This window comes from Lissotriton vulgaris, chromosome 3_1 (assembly GCF_964263255.1).
Source record: "Lissotriton vulgaris chromosome 3_1, aLisVul1.2, whole genome shotgun sequence".
NCBI classification, from domain to species: Eukaryota; Metazoa; Chordata; class Amphibia; order Caudata; family Salamandridae; genus Lissotriton; species Lissotriton vulgaris.
The window spans coordinates 147988104-148010206 of NC_141689.1; positions in this window are offsets into that span (position 1 = coordinate 147988104).

A 22103-nucleotide genomic window follows, 5' to 3' on the forward strand; every position below is an offset into this window, starting at 1 on the left:
TGACACTGTGTGACAGGCAGCTGAGATACATGGATCCCTGTGTAACTTGTCTTGTTCATGTTGAAGCCTCATACATCCTTCCTGTTAGGCCGGGGGTCCCACGTTACATGGACAGAGAGAGGCCCTGGAGTCCTGGGGCCCGATGTTTCCGACCGGTATTTGGCATCTTGAGATGTAGGGGGCCAGATTATACAGATTCTGTAAATTTACCGAATCAGTAAATTTACAGAATCTGTAAAATACCGATTCGGTATTTTTACCGATTCAGTAATTCCCAGATGTAGGTGGGACTCTTCTGAGTCCCAAAGGCCCTACTAATTCGGTATTTTACCACCCAATCCAATTGGGTGTTAAAATACTGAATTCAGGTGTGCATGCACATGTGTGCATGCACACCTAGCCATGTGACAGACAGACATGCCCTTTGGCGCACATGCCTATTTTTGGGGTGCCAGAGGGTGTCAAAGTGACACCCCCTGCACCCTTGTGAACTTTGGTATTTACCGATTCGGTAAATACCGAATCGGTAATGCCCATTCATTCCTATGGGCTTCAAAGCCCATAGGAATGAATGGGCATTACCGATTCGGTATTTACCGAATCGGTAAATACCAAATTCTTCCGAATCGGTATTCCAGCACATCTGAAATACCTACATACCCACCCCTTAGATTTACCGATTTTTAATTACCGAATCGGTAAAATTCGGTAATTATAAATCGGTAAATCTATTCTACCTACATCTAGCCCTTGATGTTCTCCTGATTAATTGCTGGCAGGTAGGGGCCATAGGCTGGCAATGATTTCTGGTGCTTTGATATAGTTTTAACATTTTCTTGGAGTTTCTTATTGCTCAAATGGGTATAATTTCAGACATTTATGTTTCCCCGTCTTCATTGCTTCATTTTGCTCGAGGTGTATTTGTAAAGCGCACGATTACCCGTAGGTGTCTTGGCATTGAATAACAGATGTTTATTGTTACCCAACTCAATGGTACTCATTTGATCGACCTCAGATGGATGAAAGGCTGAGTGGACCCGCCGGGATTTGAACCTGTGACCATGAGGTCGAACACAGGCCCCTGCAATGGACGCATTAGTTCACTGAGCCACCAGACCCGGCTGAAATTATGAAAATGTCACACAGCAATTTTAAACCGTGGCAGCTATGCGTAAGACATCACGTTGCGTGCATGTCCCAGTCGAGGTACGCAGTATGCAGTTGTGTGTCCGATGGGAGCTATCGTTCTTTGAGATGAAAGGCACAAGGTTCGCTATGGTGGCTCCGATAGATAGGGAGCTGAAAAAGGTAACATGCAATTATATAACTCTATATTTTAATTAGTTTAGAATGGCCGAAAGTACTTTCAATCCTAAGTACCAAGACTGTAGCTTTGTTCCAGGCACAATATCGCTTGTATGTTCCTTTATACCCAAACCAAGAAGAGATGCCTGCATATTATAACCAATACTCCAGTTTGCCATACGTAAAACCCAGTGACGAAGGACACAGGCCGTATTATTTGCTATGCCCTCCCCATCATTCAATCAAGAAGGATCCCCTTGTGCCCCACATGTCTGTATGTATATCCACCCCATGCCCCTCTATTCCCTGTTGTGCCTGAAAGAAGGCACATGATCTAACACTGATGGAGCCATTCATCAGTGACAGCTCTCAGCTACTCACACTCACGCATGTTGGACAGTGTCTCCCTTTTTGCACTCACCATGAAAAAAATACATCCTTCCTCTGCAGCAGTACCACCCTTCACTGCCTTTGATGTAACTTCACAGAGACTTGTTATAGTTCTTTCACAGCCCTACCATCTCAGAACTGAAACATTCTCAATATGCTATACTACAAATGAATGGTTGTTGCTGATTTATCTTATGCAACTAACAACCATTGACAAAGCCAATAGTACTGGCTTGCTGTAAGTGTAATGTTACTTGCTGTATTATATATCTGGATGTAATGACAGAAGCAGCAAAAAACCAGTGGGGCAGCACACTAAGCTAAGCGTAGATTTTCATTTCATGTGCTTTTAAGCCAAGCCCTTAATTACATCGGCCACGACCCTTTCGGAGACCCTCCAGTTTTCCAACCCTACTTAAAGCCCTGCTTATACAAGACCCTTTACAGACGGGCCACACGCTATTCCGGGGGCAGGTCAGTGTGATGCCCTCTTTTCTATCTAGAGCCGGGGAGTACAGGAACGGGCTCTGCTAGAATGCACGCATCCCACAAAAGGGGCAGGTGTGACCTTGGGTTTCCCTGAGCTACACACTAAAGAACAGAGAAGGAGGCTAAGCCTGGCAACATGGTTTCGTACCAAGAGCTAACCCACGTGACTTCTGGGAAACAGTACATGAACGAAGGGAAACGAAACGGTGGCTGCAGTCATGCCAATAGGTCGGAAATGGGCCTTCATGAAGCAATCGCAAAGCATACATATACTACATAATAACACATGATTATTCATTTGCATATGCGGTTATATGGTACATAGTGGGCCAATCATAAGTACATATAATTCTAGATCCCTAGAGACGGCCCTTTTGGCCTACTATGGCCAATATAACTATCTACTCAACAAACACACCTTCATCAATTTGCATGAGATCGGTCACCTCCTTCTGTATCATCTGTTTCTCAATCTTTTCCTGTCTGGAAGTGGTTAGAGCAGACGTTATTCTAGTTGCACAAAAAGTGCAACATGCTGGACCACATTGGAGGCATATGCAACAAACAAAAATAACTCCAAAGGCGCCTGCTAAGATCAAAAATATCTTCCAACCCCAGGTAGTCAAGAGTCCCCAGAACCATCCACTAAGGGACCAAGTCCAGTTTTCTACATGAAGCTCACTGGCTAATCGATGTAATTTCTTATTAGCGAGGTGTATGATAGGAGCCGAATCAGGAATAAAAACGCAGCAAGAGCTGCCAATCACTTTACAAGCTCCTCCCCTGTCTGCTAGGATGACGTCTAACACCATCCGATTTTGGAGCGAAACGAGTCTCGTGGCCTGAAGCTCAACAGTAAGATTGGTCAGGATCTCAGTTGTTGTTTGTACCACATTTTCCACTATTCTAGATACTCGTCTTATATTTCGACTATTGAAAATTGGGCTCCAGAATGGGACCAAGTCCTTGGAAATGTCTTCGAATTGCTGCAGCGAGGTATCTGTCTGATCAGGACTATCAGTATCAAAACTCCTAATAGTCCGATTAGATTCTATCCCTCTTCTGACCAATCGGTGAGTTCTATGGTAATCAGAAGGGGCAATATACACAGGGGGATAGAGAAAGGACAGATAACATCGTCCTGCCCATCCCCGAGGGAGCCAAGTATAAGCATTTTCCCTGCATACAAAATATACATTAGGGGGAGTGATCATCGGAGGAGTACTGTCAGTCTGCAAGGTATAAGTATAATTACAAGTGCTACTCCCCACCTTAACGTGACCTCGTCCCCTAATGCAAAATAGAGAGGTAGCATTGATTATTGGAATCGGAAGGGCTTTATCATTTGTAACATTACGTTCCTTAAAGTGCTGGAAATACAGAGTAGAATTAAAAAGTTCAAAATCCTGCATTTCTTCCTGCAACCAGGTATCGTTTTTAGAATCTGTGTATACATTCATACAAGCATCCAGATCTAAGGAACCCTGACCTCCATCCCCTTCAGCATCGAATCCTTGGTGTCGCTCTATATACTTCAGTATGGCCTCATAATCTTTCTCAGAATATATTTTGGAATTTTCAACATAATGCGAATACATTAATGACAATAGTTGCCACCATGCTTCACAGCTAGCTAAATAGGACAGAGGGAGGGAAATGAATAACTCATGCTGATGCATGACTGATGGTAACAATCCACAAACCCAACAATTGGTCTTGTTCGTAGTACTGTGAGTCTGATGCAGCATTTCAATGAATACATTCTTTGAATAGGTTTCCCTATGTCTAGCCTTATGTGGAGGTAGAGAATAAAAGAGATGTTCTTCCTGAGCAGGAGTGGTTTTCAATAATGCCTGCACTGGATGCTGAAACTCTAAATATACAAACACACACATCATGATTACAGTAATTATGGAAATACAAACAACGAAGGCCACCTTCACTCTGGTGGGCCATCCGGAAAACAGTTGCATGTCATTAATAGGGCGCCGGGGGGCAAGTGGTCGTTCATCTTCCATCATAAATCGAGCAAAAGGGAACATACTCTCTATAAGTCCAAATCTATCTCGGTCCTTTGCTAAAAGTCCAAAACTAATCTTTGTATCCACAAAGCACGCACACCACCAGAGGGTTTCTTCTTCCCACCAGGGGATCTTCTCCCTGTGTCCGTTTTGGAGCCTCACAGGCAGACTCTTTTCATCTCATTTGAAAAAAAAAACTTGCAGATTCCAAAAGTACGATCGCGGCCCTCAACTCAGTCTTTCTTTCTGAACAGAGCCAACTTAACACAATGTTCCAGGCTCTCTGCGGGTTCAGTCCAGTGTCTCGCTCAGTACCCCTAATCACTCTACTCAAGATTTTTCAACACAAAGTCTTGATCTAATTTCTTTCATTAGTGAGTGGAGTACCATGCTGTTTTCGGGGCTGCAGATCGTATCGACAACGACCAGGCTGCTCCTGGTCAGGAAACAATTCGGTAGCATTAGTAGCAGATTCGGTCAATCCTTGTGACACCTCGGGACTGGCAACTGCTTCTGACTGAGCTGTCACACCTTTCCCTTCAGGCAGCACTTCACTTGATTGCCCTATTTCCTGTGCATCTGAAAAGGGCACAAAACCTTTAAGCCACTCGCTTTCCTGATTTGGCACTCCGAATCCGTTTTGTCGATCATAAGGCAGGGGCAGCGGCAGGCTCTTCAGATGGGACACATGAATCCAATGTTTCCGGCCATGCACTGTCACCGCCGTCCTCGTAGCCAAGATGATCTGGTAGGGATCAGACCACCTGGGCTCCAAACTCTATTTCCGCTGGTAATTCTTCACTAAAACCCATTGGCCGGGTTCTAAACGATGTCCAGGACCCTCCGGTAGTGGCTGCAATGTGCCCGATACCTGTTGATGAATAGAACGCAGATCTTTAGTCAAGGCATACAAATAATCTGTCATCAACGGGTAATCAATATCTCTAAAGGATCGGGGCCTAGGGACTCCCCACACATTGGCGGGGCGCCCAAAAATCACTTCATAAGGAAATAGTCCTGTTCGAGTGTGGGGGGTTGTTCTAAGGGACAACAAGGCCAACGGAAGGGCATCCGGCCATTTTAATCCAGTACTCGCACAGATTTTGGCCATCTTCAATTTCAATGTACCATTATATTTCTCAACTAACCCTGCTGACTGTGGATGTCTAGCAGCGTGAAACTTCTGTCTTATCTTTAGGCCATCACAAACACTTAAAATGGGGCCCATTGTCCGACCAGATAATTCGGGGCAAACAGAAACGAGGGAAATATTCTTTTATTAGAACTTTGGCAGTAGCAACTGCTGTGGCATCTTTGGTAGGGTAGGCTTCAACCCATTTACTAAAGGCACACACCACCACCAGTACATATTTCAAATTGTTCACACGTTCCATCTGTATATAATCCATCTGTATGACTTCAAAAGGCAAGGAAGGCGGAGCAAAATTGCCGGTCAAAACAGGTTCTCTACCTCCAGGATTGTGCTGTAAACATACCGGACAATATTTGACAATGTGTACGGCAGTTTTGGAAATGTTTGGATTATTCCATACTGGATCTAGTACCGCACTAATTCCTTTTGCACTTATATGGGCTGGGCCATGGGCCATAGTTACTACTGCATATACTAATGCATTAGGAAGCAACCATCGCTGTTTCTCAGATCGATCTATCCAACATTCATTCTGATCTAGTCTCCCTATCTCCTGTTCCCACCTTTGTATTTCTTCCATAGTTGCTTCTTTTTGTAATTCCTTTACACTCTCAATAGTATTGTCAAAAAGGGATGTTTCAATAGGCCATTGGGCGGAAGTACTGGGGAACATGGGGCTTCCTTTAGCTTGAGCCGTTTCTTTCGCTACCGAATCAGCAAAGGCATTTCCCTTGCCTGTAGAATCTACAACTTTCTTGTGGGCACTGCATTTAATAATGGCCACTTTTGCTGGTAATGTCAAAGCAAATAATATTCGAATAATTCGGGGGCCATGTTGGATCTTCTGTCCGTGCGTGGTAAAGAAACCCCTTTCCCTCCACAGCCTCCCAAAGCTATGGGCAACGCCAAAGGCGTACTGGCTGTCTGTAAAAATATTCACCCTCAGTCCTTCACTCAATTCACATGCTCTCAACAAAGCTATTAGCTCAGCTGCCTGAGCCGAGTGGTGTGAAATCCTTACGGTTTCCACCACTGTCTTCAAAGTCGTAATGGCATATGCAGCTGTCGCAGTGCCATCTGGTAACTTAAAACAAGAACCGTCTACATACAATTCTCCCTCTGGTTCGAGTAAAGGGGTCTCAGTCAAATCCACACGTCCCTTCGTTTCCTCCTCTGTTCTAAATATACAATCATGCACATCATTTCTTTTATCATTCTCAGGGAGAGGTAACAATGTAGCTGGGTTCAAGGTAGCACATCTCTTGATAGTAATGTGTGGGGCAAACAGTGTTAGCTCATATCCTGTTAATCTAGCGCTTGTCAAGTGTTGGGTCTTTGTCCTATTTAAGAGGATGTCCACAGCATACCGTACCATAACTGTGAGGTCAGTATTTAAGACTATTCCTTCCGATTGTCAGATGGCCAATGCTACTGCAGCAGTGGCCCTCAAACAACTTGGGAGGGCTCGAGCAACAATGTCTAAAACTAAAGAGAAAAATGCACAGGGTCTCTGTTTTCAACCAAAAGTCTGAGTTAATACTGATAATGAACAACCGTCAACCTCGTGCACATGAAGTGAAAAAGGCTTCCGGTAATCTGGAGTTCCCAACACAGGTGCAGAACAAAGAGCAGACTTTAAAGATTCAAAGGCTGCTTGTCATTCATTCATTCCAGGGCAAGGGTTCATGCACATCTTTGGTTGTCAAATGCAACAAGGGTTTAGAGAGGAGTGAATAGTTAGGTATCCATTGGCGACAGTAAGAAGTTATGCCAAGAAAAGCACGAACATCACGCTGAGTACGAGGTACAGACATGTTAGTTATAACAGATATTCGTTCAGGAGTTAGTCGCCTCCCCGCTTTCGACAGGAAATGGCCTAGGTAGGTCACTTCCTGTCGACAATATTGAAATTTAGAAAGCGACACTTTATTTCCCTTATCAGCCAAATTATGTAATAATTTTACCGTAGCCTCTTTGCATCCCTCTTTTGTATCAGAGGCCACCAAAATGTCATCAACATATTGAATAATTGTATTCCCAGCAGGCAAAATCAATTCATCCAGAACTGCCTTCAAGGCTTGACTATAAATACTGGGACTTTCAGTATAGCCTTGGGGGGCGCGTGTAAATCTAAAACTTCGGCCAGCCAATGAGAATCCGAAGATATGCCTACTATCAGGATGAATCGGGATGCTGAAAAAGGCATTCTTCAGATCAATTACAGAAAAGTACTGAGCCGTAGGAGGAATCATAGTCAAAATAGCAGTTATATTGGGTACCACTGGATACTGTGGGACCACTATTTTATTAACCTCTCGGAGGTCAATCACAAAACGATATGTATTCTTATAATCTGGGGCACCATCAACTGGTGCTTTCTTCAAAATCGGTAAAATCGGGCTATTACACGTATTCGCTGCGGTTTCTTCCACCACCCCTTTTTGAATAAGGTCACAAAAATGTGCAACAGAGCTCGTTCACCTTCTGGTTAAATTTTATACTGTGGAATGCGAGGCAGCTGCGAATTAGGTTTCAGGGTAATTGACACCGGGGCTATTCTTAACAGACCAACATCAGTGTTTCCAGTAGCCCACAGTGTCTAAGGAATTTTAGAAAATTCGGGAGGAAGACGTTCAGTTTTGCAAAGTATTGTGCATCTGTCGGGGAAGGTTTCTGCATGGTCAAATACACCCCATCTGGTGAACAATAAATCCGAGCATGTAACTTCATTAAAATATCCAACCCCAAAAGGTTCTCACCGCAGTTGAATGTCAATAGAAATGGTGACTGTATAGAAATAGGACCGACAGTAAAAGGCAAGGGCTTAGATACGGGGCTTACCACAGGTATTCCGGAGAATCCTACTGATACATTATTTTGGCCAGACAGGGCAGCCCCTAGGACCATGGTATGAGCAACAGAACTATTCATCGCTCCAGTATCCAATAGGAATTTTCCCGATGCGCCCAACAGTTCCCCTTGTACATAAGGTCCCTCTTGGTCAACTGGTACTGTAATGTGGCCCCCTCTCTGTCCTTGGCTGTCTCATGCATAATCTTGTCCATCATATCCGTTGTTTCTATGATTCTCATTATAGTACTGCCTGTTTTGTGGATTATTGAAATAATTTTTCCGAGAATCTTCCTCCTCCCGTCTCATACTGTTATGATCCATATTTCCTCGACCCGTCCCCGTCCCCTACTGGGACCATTCCTGGCCAATTACAAAGGACAATCCGCTCTCCAATGTCCCTCCTGTTTACAATACGAACATTGATTAATATCGATATTCGGGGGACCTCCTCTTCCTCTGCCGGCTGTCACTCCCCTTTGGGAGAAACCACGCCCACCTCATCCCATATTTTGTCCTCTACTAACCTGTTGCAACAGAACTCTGGTCTTTAAATCCTTCGTTTTCTTTTCAGTCTTTTCCTTACTCTCGTTCTCTCTATGCTCATAGTATTGAGCCATACTGAGGATCACGGATGGGGTGGCCGTAGTCCAAGTACTTTCTGCTGCTTGGAGGCGAGACATAATTTCCGGGAGCAGATTCGTAACAAATCTGTTCACGAACAATCGAATCCCTCCATCCGTAGACAAATCTTGTCCACTAAAATCTATGAACGTTGTCTCCAACTTGGTAAAGAAGTCTGACACACTTTCATCCTTCTTTTGTTTACAGGCCGTTAATTTATCCCAATCTATTTTCTTAGGGGGGAGGAGGGTCTGCATAAATGTAATGATTTCATCTGGTACCGCTAAAATGTAATCTCGGGGTTTTTCTCCAGGCTTTCGTTCCTTATCCCAATTTTTCAGCTTATCCCAGGTTCCCCCTAGCTCGGGGCATGATCCGTATCATGTATCTGCCCCCAGATATCAACCGGGATCAGAAGACCAAAGAATAACTCAATGTCAGGGACAGTCATGATAGTGGAGTTTGCAGCCTCGGCCAATTCCTTATAGTAAGCTGTGGGATTCTTACGGGGATCAGGAAGCTGTGCTTTTAATGTAAGAACCTCACTTCGCTTCCAAGGGTTGTAAACCCATTGTTCCTGGAGCCTTGCGCCTACCCTTGCTCTAGTGACCGCGCCCCCAGCGTCTTTTATTTCAGGTAATTCGGGAAAGAAGAGAGGGTGTACCTCTCTCATAGGATTCTGCGTTCCCCAATCGGCACATTTCCGATGCATTCGTTCTCGATATTGTAACAGGATTGCTACATTCTGATATACTTCATCAGCATGCAATTGGAACTTATGGGCTCGTTCTCTTATATCTCTCAATATTTGAGGAGCGATCCCCTCCTCAAAACACTGTTCCCATAGTGAAATTAATCGAATCGCCATATTTTCTAAAGCCAGTTGCTGAGCAACCGGTTCGAAATCTTTCATAGTACTCCAAATATCCTCCATTGTATAAATGGCATTCCGCATCCACTGGGATGCCTGATTTACTATTGTTTTTCTTTCCTCCATACCTAGCGTGGATCTAGTAAAAATTTGTTGATCACTCAAATCAGATCCGAGGCGTTTAGGAGTGGTATCTAAAGTAGCCAAAGCTCGGGGATTATAGAGCTTCGGGCCGGGGGAGAGAGAAATATCGGGCACAAAGGGGAGGAAACAACCGTATCTGGTTGTAACGAAATCAAAGGTGAGGTAGTTGGTCGGAGTGAGGGAGGGGATAATAGCACACTTTGTATGGATCCATCAGATGGGGCCGTGGCTACTGTTCCGATGGGAGCCTTAATGGCCGCCGCGGCCCCTGGCCAATCTATCCGGGCCACAGGAGCTGCTGGATATAAGCCTTGTGGAGCTTAAGGAGGAGGCGGACGGGTTTCTAATAAATCCTCCATCTCATCTCCAGTATCGGGTCGTGCCACATACCTTTTGTCTGTTTCCAGACTGAACTGTCTGTCCATCTGTGCAATATTTTCCTCCACCTTTCCTTTATCATATGCTATAGCTTTCTGAGTGACAGTCTGTCCTGATTTAATCTTTCCCAATTTCTCTTCCCGTATTCGTCGTTGTTTTGCTTCCTTTAACCACAGGTTTAAGGAGTCAAACATCGACTGACGGCTCTTCTTCATAAACATCTTATTCTGGAGATAATTAATCTTTTTCTCATCAAATGATCCTGTTAAAGGCCATTGCAAATCGGTATTATCCCTGGTATACTTGTGCCATAGGGTATTGAACAGGATCGGGGTAAGACCATGTTTTACATACATATCGAAACTAGGGCTTCCCTCAGGAGGGGCGGGCTGTCTCTCTTCCAGCCGAGCCCCTCGCCGACAGCAGCACCCAAAACACATTTTGCTGAAACAAGGCATAATAATACAGTATTACAATCTTATGGTATAATTTTCAATCATTTCTTACACACGGGCGCGCCCTCTTCACCATTCACTTTCTCACACTCCTATTTTCCAACCATATAAAGTGCTGTAAAGCAAGGCAAGGTTCAAAATGAGCTCAGTACAAATTCAAATGCAAATGACATGTCTCCAAAACTAACAGAGCCCGTTGACTCCTGTTCGGGGAATCAATTCAAAAAGAATTCCAAAACCAACCAGAATTCCACCACAAAAGAACAGTCCGTAGACCACTTCTAAGAATCACTTGGTAGGCAAACCACAGACTCACTCTTAGGTCATCACCTGGTCCTGTTCTGGTTGGGCCGGACTTCGGGACCTATGGCCCCAGAGCCCTAGCTTACCCAGTTGCTCCCAGGATTTTCCAAGAGTGGGCTCGGCCAAGCGAGCACTCCGTACTCTGCGAAGGCACCAAGTATTCTTGTTCAAAATTCAAGACAAATCCATGAGGAGTCTACCCGTGCAGCCCCTGCGCCACAACGTCAAACTCCCCTGATTCCCTTGTGGACCAGCTTCCCTGGCCACTACTTCGAAAAGCAGACTGCTGTTACCAAGCGAACACTTATTCCAAGCGTCGTTTTCTAATACAATCACAAAATTCACTCACCTGGTGCACTCAGGCCGATCACGAATTCTCCACTGCTGACTTCTAGACAGACCGACACAGCCTGTTCTTTTCTCGGGTTAAGCCCGTAGGACTCCGGCATAGGGTCTTCAGCAGCTGGGAGGGAAACTGGGCTCGAGGGCGGAACTTCCAAGTATCATACCGCAAAACGGGTGTTTTAAATCAAAATTCTGTTTGTCTACCCACTCGGCCAGAACTCCTCCCTGTCCCGTCTACTCCTGTTTACAGGAGGGAGACGACCCTACCGCGGAGTCCCGGCGCAGTCGCCAACTGAAGGAATCAAATTTCTGGTAGTCCGGACTATACTTACCAATAGCCCATATATAATATAAACGAGCAACAAAGTAGTCGGTAATGGAGAAGGTCGAATTGTTTATTCAAATCAATGCAAACCCTGACAGGGGAGCCTCGGTCTACACGACCCTTCGGAGGTGCGCAGAGGAGACTGACTACATACAAATGATACAAAGCATATTTATACGTTTTCGCACATTCAGGTTAACACCCTACAAGGAAAAATACAAGTTATCAGTGAGCCAACAGGAAGACCCATATAAGGCACCATTGATTGCTAGTAGCTAAACAGGAGCTATTCCGGGGGCAGGTCAGTGTGATGCCCTCTTGTCTATCTAGAGCCCGGGGAGTACAGGAACGGGCTCTGCTAGAATGCACGCATCCCACAAGAGGGGCAGGTGTGACCTTGGGTTTCCCTGAGCTACACACTAAAGAACAGAGAAGGAGGCTAAGCCTGGCAACATGGTTTCGTACCAAGAGCTAACCCACGTGACTTCTGGGAAATAGTACATGAACGAAGGGAAACGAAACAGGGTGGCTGCAGTCATGCCAATAGGTCGGAAATGGGCCTTCATGAAGCAATCGCAAAGCATACATATACTACATAATAACACATGATTATTCATTTGCAAATGCGGTTATATGGTACATAGTGAGCCAATCATAAGTACATATAATTCTAGATCCCTACAGCTTACCTACCCAGACACTCAATGCTCGCTTCACTCAACACACAGACAACGCTGGTGCTGGTGGGGTAATTGCTACTGGATGCATGCCCGCACAGTTCTCTATGTAGCCTGTGCGAGAGCACTGTGAAATACTTGCCATGATTAGGCACATGCCATGCCGAGTACATATCCATCAATCTATCAAACCTACCCACCCTTTCAGACACTATGACTAATAGGATGACATCTATGATTATAATACCTTCAGGATTCATCTAAATTATTTTCAAGGAGAAAAATGGAAGTACACCCAAGGCAGGCATACACCCTCCCCATCTGCCAAAAAAAAGTAAAGTAATGGGGAGCCACAGCCAACGACCAATAAGTCAATGGAGCCGTTGGTTTAAAAAGTTTGGAAAACACCGCTTAAGATGTTCCTGGTGCCATCTGCAAATGTGATGGCCCTAAATACCCCGTGGGCTGGCACATCTAGGCCCATGGAAAAGACATTTTGTGTGTAAAGTTTAGCAAAAAAACTAATTGTAGCAAAGGTGCAGAATGTTTAAACTCTGCATAAGTGTTTCTGTGGTGGTGCACAAACAAAAGGGGAATTAGTTTGACTAAATAGGTTTGATTTATGTATGCTGCTGCTTGCCGTACTTGTTATTGTTTTACCAGTCACTCTGAAATATTTGCACATTCATGCACAAGCACAAACCAAAAGGTCATTGGTTGACTAAAGTGGTTTAATTTTTGTATGCTGCTGCCTGCTGTACTTGTTACTGTTTTGCTAGTCACTTTGAAATATTTGAGCCTTCAACAAGGGAATTGTTAGTCTAAACTGGTTTGATTATTGTACAGTGCTGTAGTTGTTATTTTTTACCAATTGCTTTGAAATATATGTGCCTTTATGCACACACCAAACAGGGAATTGTGTGACTAACCTGGCTTCAATTTTGCATACTGCTGGACTTGTTCTTATCATGTACTTTGAAAGTATTTTCACGTTGATGCAAGAAGGTAATTTTTTTATTAAAGATGCTTGATTTTTGTTTATTGCCAGACTGGTGATTGCTTTATTGTGCACTTTGAAAGTATTTGCACTTTTCTTTTACTTTACCATCTACAGTTTGTATAGATTGTCATTAGGTACTTGCTGATATGGTTTGTTTTTATTCTACATGCAGTGTTATTTATGGTGTTGCTTGCACTTGTTTGTAATACGTGTGCCTTAAATCTTGTATTGACTGATACCGATTGTGTCCTCCGTGTGTACAGACTGATGCGCTCATGTAAAGCCAGCCACGCTAATACTTCCGGGTTGTGTTCCCACTATATAAACATTAGCACTTTTTGAATTGCAGAGTGACTACTTCTCTACATTTTGTCTACAGAAAGTGAACAATACGTTAATCATAACATTTCTTTTTGAATGCTACTAGTTTATGACCTGTTTAGTTTGTTTAGTTGTTTGCAGTTTAAATTTTAAAAATCTGTGAGGTTCTCAGCATTGTATCTTGAAGTCTGTTATGAAGCTCTGTGGTTATACTGAATAAGCAGCTACCATGTTCTTATGACATCCCTTTATTAATGTAATAACTGCACTTTCACAATTGCTTTATTACCATTCTTGCTTCTCAAATTTGCTTGAAAATGTACCATTTACCCACTCTTTTTTCAAAATGTTCTCGGGGAAGACCCCCCGCCCCCCCCTTTAAGTGTTCAGCCTTGCTTGCTCCGCTCGCTCGCTACATTGCTCTCCTACACACAGAATATTTACGCCCGACCACATTCAAATGTCACCAGATGATTGCTGCCGTTCCTGAGACAATACGGTCGCCCCTTGGCATTGTTCTGATAGCTGCAGTTCCTGAGACAATAGGATCGCTCCTCGGCATTGTTACGATTGCTGCCTCAGTTAAATAATCTGCTTTTGATGTTGTTACAAATGGCGTAGCTTATATGTTAAGAGGGTTTTGCATTAGAACTTTGAGAAAGACAATATAGAGGCATTTCATTTAAATGTTGGAGGTTTCAAATCAAAATATGCCAGTTTTTTGGGCGGTGGGCAAAGTGGTTGTGGTGCCTGGGGGGGCCCCCTCCATGTGTTTTGCAGGGGGGCCCCCACAAGTTTCATTACGCCACTGATGGTGTAATGTTTGTAAAAGTAATACTCACTGGACCAGTGATTGCACCAAGAAGGAGGCAGCTCCTGCCACCATTGCCCCTAAGGCAACTGGTCCCCCTAGTACAGCTAATAGTGGTGGTTCTCAACAGAAGGGTGTAGTAGGGTTGACCCTGGGAACTGAAGTGGATTCTGGCATAGTCAGAATACAAACTCAAGCTGTTCTTGTCTGTGATGTGGACATGGCTATGTCCTCTACTGTAACAGTAACCTGGGCAAGTACAGACATACTCCTTTGATTAAAAGCAAAGTGGCTCAGGCCTACAGGGACACATGTGCAAGTGTCACAATGATGACACCCAACTTTGTGGACCCTGGACAGATAATACTAGGTGACAATTACCTAGTGACCAATGCAAGCAATGTCACTAGCACCCATAGTATGGCAATTGTTAATTTCTCCTGGGGAGGGGTAACTGGCCTCAAAAGAGTTGTTGTTAGTTCAGACCTCCCTGTAGAATGTTTGCTTAACAATGATCTGGAATCTTCAGTCTGGTCTGAAGTAGAGTATAGGACTCATGCAGCGATGTTAGGTATATCAGCACATGTCCTTGCTGTGACCAGGTCACAGGCCAAAAAGTGCAACACTGAACAGGCCATGGATCCTGCAAATATGGACCAGTTGCCTACCAGGAGGAGAAGCAGTAGGGTTAAGGCAGTGCCTTACCCTTGCCTCAGAATGAGGATCAGCCTTCCAAGGAAACTGATTATGAGACCCAAGAAGGAACTGTCTCAGAAGAGCTGGAGCGTGATCAGGTTGAGTTTCTAGGGACAGGAGGACCTTCAAGGGCAGATCTGAGGCAGGCGCAGTTGGACTGCCCTTCTTTTGAACCCCTCAGACAGCAAGCTGCTGCTGAGGCTGCTGGGAATGCTACAGGTACCCATAGAGTGTATTGGGATGAAGGGCTCCTGTATTCAGAGGCAAGAGACCCCAAGCCTGGTGCTTCTAGGAGGTTGGTCATACCTTTGGCATTCAGGGGCTTCCTTCTCACCTTAGCCCATGATATTCCCCTAGCAGGACATCTTGGCTAGAGCAAGACTTGGGACAGGCTTGTCCCTCACTTTCACTGGCCCCACATGTCAGAAGATACCAAGGAGTTTTGTCGCTCCTAGGTCACCTACCAAGCCAGTGGCAAATCAGGTGGTACCACAAAGGCCCCCCTAATACCACTACCTGTGGTAGGGGTTCCCTTTGAGAGAGTTGGGATAGACATTGTTGGACCAATGGATCCCCAAACAGCATCTGTTTGGGCGCCCTGTAAGAGGACCCCTTTGTCTGGTGAAGGAAGGATGGGAGTTACCTCTCAAAGTTTCAAACCAAGACATAGTGTATTATGTACTTGGTCTCCGCTCCAGGATGGCTGAGTATATGAAAAAGGCATCCAAAAACCTTGAGGATAGCCAGGAACTTTAAAAAGCCTGGCATGACCAAAAGGCTGTGCTGACTGTTTACCAGCCAGGACAGAAAGTGTGGGTGTTGGAGCCAGTGGCCCCAGCAGCACTAAAAGACAAATGGTCTGGACCCCACACTATTGTTGAGCAGAAGGGAGAGGTAACCTATTTGGTTGATCTTGGAACTCCCAGGAGCCCCCACAGGGTGCTTCATGTCAACAGATTGAAACCATATGTTGGCAGGGCAGACATGGGCTTGCTCATGGCTACAGATGAGGAACAGGAGGAAGATAGTGACCCTTTCCAAGACCTGCTTTCTCAGAACCCTGATGATTGTTCAGTTGATGCTGTAGCCTTGGCAGGCAGCCTCACTGAGCAGCAGCAGAAGGACTGCAGACAAGTTCTACAGTCCTACAGACATATGTTTTCTCTGACTCCAAGTCAGACTAGCTGGTGCACCCATGAGGTGGACACTGGTGACAGTCTGCCTGTGAAGAGTAAAATCTACAGGCAACCTGATCATGTCAGGGACTGTATCAGGACAGAGGTCCAAAAGATGGTGTAGTTGGAAGTCATTGAGCCCTCAGAGAGCCTTTGGGCCAGTCCTGTAGTCCTAGTGCCTAAACCTCCCACCCAAGATGGTAAGAGAGAGATGAGGTTTTGTGTGGATTACAGAGGCCTCAATGCTGTCACTAGGACAGATGCCCGCCCAATACCAAGAGCAGGTGAGCTCATTGACAAATTGGCTTCTGCCAAGTTATTGAGTACATTTGACTTGACAGCTGGCTACTGGCAGATCAGACTAGCTGATGATGCAAAAGCCAAAACAGCATTTTCAACCCCAGGAGGTCATTATCAATCTGTGGTAATGCCCTTTGGTCCGAAGAATGCACCTGCCACATTCCAAAGGTTGGTGAACCAAGTCCTCTCAGGTCTGGATGACTACAGTGCAGCTTATCTTGATGATATTGCTGTCTTTAGCTCCACTTGGGAAGATCACCTGATCCACCTGAAGAATGTTATGGAGGCTCTGCAAAAGGCAGGCCTAACTATCAAGGCTACCAAGTGCCAAATAGGGCAGAGCAAGGTTGTTTACCTGGGCCACCTTGTAGGTGGAGGTCAGGTTCAACCATTGGAGAACAAGATCCAGACTATAAAGGACTGGACTCCTCCCACCACCCAGGCACAGGTCAGAGCTTTCTTGGGCCTGTCTGGGTACTACAGAAAGTTTGTTAAGAGCCATGGGTCCATTGTGACTCCTCTTAATGACTTAACCTCAAAGAAAATGCTAAAGAAAGTTCAGTGGACAGAAAGCTGTCAAAAGGCATTTGATGACCTGAAGCAGGTCATGTGCACTGCACCTATTCTGCAAAGTCCAGACTACTCCAATGAATTCATTGTTCAAACAGATGCTTCTGAATTGTGTGTGGGTGCTGTTCTTTCACAACTGAATAAAGATGGTCAAGACCAGCCAATAGCTTTTATTAACAGAAGGCTGACCCCTAGAGAGAAACGTTGGTCAGCTATTGAGAGGGAGGCCTTTGCTGTGGTTTGGGCCCTGAGGAAGCTGAGGCCATACTTGTTTGGCACTCACTTCAAGATTCAGACAGACCATTAGCCCCTCTTGTGGCTAAATCAGATGAAGGGTGAAAATCACAAACTGCTTAGGTGGTCCATTTCCCTACAGGGGATGGACTTTACAGTGGAACATAGACCTGGGACTTACCATGCCAATGCAGATGGACTCTCCAGATATTTCCACTTAGAACATGAAGACTCAACTGGTTTAACACCTTGGCTGCTAATAGTTTTCCCCTCCTGTGCTGATCCTCATCGTACCCCATTGTTCATGACGAGCTCAGCTCGTCATAAGCACAGCTCCACTGTGCCTCATGACGAGCTGAGCTCGTCATGAGCATGGAAGGGGTTAATGTCCCTACGTTGGGGGGGAGTGGGGTTGTGTAGGAGAGTAGGGTCTGCTTCCTATGGTCACCCCCACTTTTTGCTGTGATTCTCTGGTTTTTCGACTTTAGTGGCAGCTGTTCTCCCTCTAAATTGATACCATGTACATACCTGATTGGGTATTGGGTCACCTTTGTGAGCCCCTGTATAGTGTACCCTAGGTACCCAGGGCATAGGTGCATCCAAGGCCTACCAGGGGCTGCTTAGATACAAACAAAGGTTCCGTCGGGTAATATCACTTTCAAGTAAGAGGCAAATCTTTCAACAAACATATGCGTTATAAATCAACATATCCTTTGTTTTCATCAAGAAAAATTCACCAAATGCAAAACCAACCAAAAGAATAGGGGTCATAAACAGTTTTAATCACTGTATTTGTTCAATATCTTACATGTGATAGACCCTCTATAAATGCTTTGAAGACAAAAGAAGCAATTAATACTTCCTGCTAAACGGCGCAACAATATAAAAAGTGAATAGTGACATTTCGTGACTTTAGTGACATAAATAGTGCTCTATATACAATTGTGAAAAGGTAAAAGGGAAAAGGCAAAATTATTTTGTCTCAAGGCCAGTTTCCAAATAATGTCTCTTTGGTCAAGTAAGCCACCCTAATAGACTAAAGTTACATGACCCCAGTAAACTGGTCCTATGGGAAAGATTCGAATCTTTCCCATAGGACCAGTTTACTATGTCACTAAAGTCACGAAATGTCACTATTCACTTTTTATATTGTTGCGCCGTTTAGTAGGAAGTATTAATTGCTTCTTTTGTCTTCAAAGCATTTATAGAGGGTCTATCACATGTAAGATATGAACGATAAATTGAACAAATACAGTGATTAAAACTGTTTATGACCCCTATTCTTTTGGTTGGTTTTGCATTTGGTGAATTTTTCTTGATGAAAACAAAGGATATGTTGATTTATAACGCATATGTTTGTTGAAAGATTTGCTTCTTACTTGAAAGTGATATTACCCGACAGAACCATTGTTTGTATCTAAATAGTTCTGCCCAGGGATACTGGGTTACCCCATACTACGCTTTCATACCAGGGGCTGCAGCATGTATTATGACACCCCTGGCTGGCCATCCAAACTGACACCACAGGCTGATCACTCAGCTTGCATAGGGTGGTGTAATCACCCCTTACTTAGATATAGTATATCTATATCTACCTTATATATAGACACATAGTAACCTATAAGTCACTCCTATGGCAGGCCTTAACAATCCTGGAGGCAGAGTGCTTGGTTTTATGTGAGAGGGTGCACTAGCATGAGCTGAGCCCCTCTGCAGCTTTCGGAAACCATCTCCTTATAGCTGTTCTATGATATAGCCATACCATATACTCTTAAATGCATTATAATCATCGCGGTTAATGCTAACTTTGATTTGGCTTTATCAAAACATGTCGTGTAAGGTGTCAAACACTTGGGAATACAACCCCCCCCCCCCCACCAGTTCTGGCAGCTGGGGTTGCATTCCACCCTTCTAGAGGGAAAAGACATGTAGTTACTGCTTTACCCGGTTAAAGTTAAACAGAGCCTCTGCATCACAAAGTGGATGCTGCTGCCACAGACACGAGTCTGACCTCCTGCTGCTGGACGAAACTCTGGCAAGGGAGGCCTGGACAATAGGTTTCCTGTCAGGGGAGGTGCTAGCCCCCCCCCAGACAGCCTGTAGTGTATTGGAGCAGGGTGGGTTGAATAGAAAGATGCTTTTCCAGACACTGCCTAGGGCACACTAGGTGCTCAATGCATAGCCCGGTTCAAACCAGTTGCTGGGACACTCCAGCCCCGCTCTGGCGCGAAATTGGACAAAGGGAAAGGGGTGTAACCACCCCCTTCCCAGGTCCACCCATAGGAGGGACCTGGCAGGAAATCCAGCCCCCAAAATCTGTATAAAGATAGGAGCTGTGTCTAGAGACTTTAGATTATCCTGGACTGAAACTTTGAAACAGAACTCTTGGGCCTTCGACGTTCTTTACCGACTAGAAGACTGAAGACATCTCCCTTGTGGTCAAGAAGTGACCAACTGTTAGGAAAAGAACTTAGTTTTTTGTAGAGACCAGCTTTAATATATACGAGATCGTATTTCCACTCCCTTCCCTAAACCGTAAATTACAGATGGTCCCTAATACCCCTCAGAGCCCTTTTCATACACAGTAAATTGGAGACGCTCCCTGATACTCCTAAGAGCCCGTCTCCACAGTGACGCTTTGCTTGGTTTACTGTTTCCTGGTGTGACCAAGGCCCTTTCCCTTCGCTTCCTGTTCCTTTCCTGGTGTCTCTCGTTCCTGCTTGGTTAGCGTTCCTGTAATGGGCGAAGTTCCGTTTGCCATTGCGTGACCCTTCTTTCCCGGTATGTCCGCCTGCATCTGTTGTCGCTTCTGGTGGGAGCCAGGCGGCAAGCTGAGTAGTAGGCTTCTTGTTTTGAATCAGACTGCTCTCGGCGGTCTTAAAGTGCACACCCCTATTTTTGTTTTGAGCCTTTCCCAGAGAGTGTTGGCTATTTCCGCGAGGGCGCAGTTGTTCCGCTCTTTCTCCCGGAGCCGGACAACGCGCCTCACTAGGGTTTCTTTTTGTGTGTTTTTCCCCTGTGAGAACGCCGTTGTTCCGCTCTTCCCCAATTAGCCGGACAACGCGTCTCACCTCTGATTTCACCTCCTTGAAGTAGTGCACTGTTCCGCTCCCTCCCCCTGGAGCCGGACGGTCCTACTCCTTCCCAATTTCCCTTCTGGGCACAACTTGGTCTGCACTCCACTATCAGAGTCTTCGGCAGACTTACCTTCTGTTATTCTTAGCTCTCTTAGTTCCTCAATTTTTATGAACAGAGTAAAGCAGCTAATTTTTTATAATTTGGAGTGTATATCATTACTCCTTGAATTCCCACCATTTCCTATTCTGAGTGAGTGTTGTCCTGCTTAGTCTTTACTTGCACCTCCTGCCTTCCCTCCTGGTTGCCACACCTGAGTACTTTTGGTGCATCTTTTCCATGGCAATCTTCAAGAGGAGGCTGTTCTTTTGGGCATACAGCAATGACGTTGGGGTGAGTGAAACGCGATTCTTGGTATATATCAATGTTTATGATGGTCTCTTTAAAAGGTGTATGATAGATGTTGTGGTACTTCCTTGTTTTTTACAGTGCACGCCATCCTTGACCAACTCATTGCAGAATGCCTTAACAACATCATCTGGGGAAGAGTGGTGGTCACTCTATGATTTATTCCCCACACTTTTAGTGAATAATTACTTGCAAGCATGTATCATAGTTCTCCAAGTGTTGTTTTCTGGAAGTGTGTGGAGCATTTATCTTCGCTCCCGTGGAATTGCTGGATCCCCGACACCACCCTGTGCAAACAGGCACCACCAGTAACTTGTCTGTTTGCTTTGTTGATGCTCCTGCCGGAACCCGAAGACTCAGCGACTCAGGGACTGGACTTCCAGACTTCTCCGACTCCGATCCATATCCGCAGCAAAGCTGAGAGCTGTGGCAGATACGAGAGAAGTGGGACCGGACACCCTGGACTTCCTGCATTTTGCTAACTGCTTGACTCCCGAGGTACCCTCACAGATGTGCATTGGGGTATGAGAAGCCCCCGACCCGAGCGCCATTTGAACCAAAGCTTAGCTCTCCACACTCCACGAGTGCTGAGTTAGGCCTGCTCCTGCATTTCAGCTCGACACGTCTTCCCGGTTGCTAGCCTGATGACTAGTTAGCTCTCCAAAGACTTTCTTTTAAAACTACACTGCTTTCCTGTCTGCTCCAGGCTTGCTCCAGCTTCCCTGCAAAAGAGAAGCTCCCCAGACCTTGCTGGTCTGTACTGAAGCAAATCTTCACTTCCTGCGTCGATTGCGGTTGCCAAGGCTTGTTGGGTTCAATATGGATACCGACACCGCAGTCAACTAGATCCTTTGTGGGATAGCTCAAATCCAGGTCCTGGTCATCATTGACGCCTCCTGGTCCTCGTGAGTGCAGAGACGAGCTTTACCTCCTCACCTGAGATCATCACAACATCGCCTGGTTCCATCCTGGCTCCTCCCTGGTCACTGGCTAGTGACCCAAACTCTGTCCCCTCTGCTTTCAGGTTCTTCACTTCTTCGATCCACTCTTGGATCCACCCGGACACTCTTCCTCTGGTCGCCTGCAGCACTTCTTTTTCAGATCTCCATTGAAAGCATCGACGAAACCCGACACGAAAAGACACCTATGCACCGGCTTCCCTGGGTGAGGTAACTCGAGTACT